Source organism: Propithecus coquereli, unplaced genomic scaffold (genome assembly GCF_000956105.1).
Source record: "Propithecus coquereli isolate 6110/MARCELLA unplaced genomic scaffold, Pcoq_1.0 Scaffold37, whole genome shotgun sequence".
NCBI lineage: Eukaryota > Metazoa > Chordata > Mammalia > Primates > Indriidae > Propithecus > Propithecus coquereli.
Genome location: NW_012149396.1, coordinates 2,517,707 through 2,519,703, shown reverse-complemented (window position 1 = coordinate 2,519,703; position 1,997 = coordinate 2,517,707). Strand labels below are relative to the sequence as shown.

Below are 1,997 nucleotides of genomic sequence, written 5' to 3'. Positions count from 1 at the left end.
ATTTATTTTGTGAGACAGGGTCTCTCTCTGTTGCCTGGGCTAGAGTGCAGTGGCATCATCATATCTCACTGAAACCTCAAACTCTCGGGCTCAAGCCACCCTTCCGCTGCTGCCTCCCTGAGTAGATGAGACTACAGGTGTATGCCACCACATTCAGGTAATTTTTCTATTTTTGGTAGAGACAGGGTCTCGCTCTTGCTCAGGCTGCTCTGGAATTCCTGGCCTGAAGAGATCCTACTGCCTGGGGCTCCCAGAGTGCTAGGATTACAGGCATGAGCCACCGCATCCAGCCTTGGTCTTTTATTCTATTATAAGAATCAGAAAGGAATTGACAGAGTTAAACATTTTGTGCTCTGACTGAGGCATGAAGAGTGAGTTGAAGGGGGGATACGTAGGTATTGAGAGATCAGTTGGTAGAATATTCCACAGCCCAGAAGAGAAAGGTTAACAGCTTGAAATGAAATATTGGCCACGGAGATGAAGAGAAGGAAAGAGATTTAAGGGCTACATGGGAGGTAAAATCAGCAGGAGTTGGACTGCAAGTAAGGGACTGAAGATGATGGAAGCATCGAGAATGACTCCTGCAATACTGACCCGCATAGCTGGGTGATTGTGGTGTTGTTCACAGAGATAGCCAATGCTGCTATAGACTAAACCGGGCCGGTGTGTGGGTGTAGGTGTGTGGGTGAGTGACTATTACAGTTTTGGCACTGCATTGGGTCTGAGGTACGTCACTATATTCTGAGATGTCCAGCTGGTTATTTATCCCCATATGGATAGTCAAAACCCCAAATTTTTCTCCATCTTTCCTTTTCTTAATTTCTTGGACTCCCAGCTAGATAATTTCACACCCTAATTCTCTGAATGACCTCATCACAGACTCTTTTTTTCCTGTTTATTTCCTCTGCAGTTTTTTTCCTTCCTTCCCCACGTATAGTCACCTGCTTTTCAGGAACATCAGTTGGTCTCCAGATCTTGTGATCATCTGTTTGTTCTGTTTCCACTTAACTCCTCTAAACTCACACCTTGATCTTTCTTTAAGGCACTCAAAATAATTACCCCATTAACAGATTGGACTGTGCTAAGGCACTTTTTCTCTGAGCAATGTATATACATGTTTAGGAATTTTGCTCACTTTCTCTCCTGACACTCGAAAAAAGAGCTTAGGATAAAATATCTTTCCTGACAGCGGCAACAATAAAAATTCCAGTAACAGTGAACCTGGGTACACATGTGACCTTGACAATACTGAAATTAATATTCACTTTGCGATTCTGCTGGCATTTATCACTGGGGAGCACCTTTAACACCCTTACACACACACACGCATGCGGGAGAAAGATTGGTAATCACAAGGGGCAGAAAACCTAGTTGTCCTGTATCTCCAAGAAGCATCTAAAAGGCTCCCGGTCTGCTGACTGAACCACCCTGAGGATTAAGTTTATTTTATTTTCAGTATTCAAAAGATAAGAAGTTTATTAACCACATGGAAGATTTGGGCTTGTTCAGAGATAGCGGCAGGAAAACAAATAGACTTCAGCAGTAAATCATCTCACAGAAGTTGCAGAACGACTTTAGGTAAAACTGAACACAGGAATCCCGGTGTGTTGCTCTGGATCAAATGACCCCTTCTCTTTCCTCAACATCACCTTCTTTGCTGTTACTTCCAGTGGTGGCATAAAGTGTCAGATCGATAGAAAAGAAATGACTTTGACTCGTTTTCAAAAGCTATTGATTGTGATGTCGAGTGAATATAGACTAAAATAAGGAAAATGGTTAAATATCAACGTTACTTAGATAACTTTCAGAAACAGTTCTTTGAGAAGGGATAAATTTAACCACCATATTTGACTACTCCAAAACTCAATTTAATGTCAGATTGGCAATCTCCCTGACTTCCTCTTAGCTAGGCATAAGACACAGGGATATACAAATACGTATAATGTGAGCCATGAATGTTCACATGTAATTTAAATTTTCTATTAGGTATATTTAAA

At 41.5% G+C, this 1,997-nt stretch overlaps 1 protein-coding gene across 1 annotated transcript in view; it reads right to left on the bottom strand.

Annotated features, from left to right (window-relative positions):
* Window positions 1-1,997, bottom strand: part of DCC (DCC netrin 1 receptor) — a 1,232,106-nt gene that overhangs the window by 475,903 nt on the left and 754,206 nt on the right. The gene's annotated exons all lie outside the window — the stretch shown is intronic.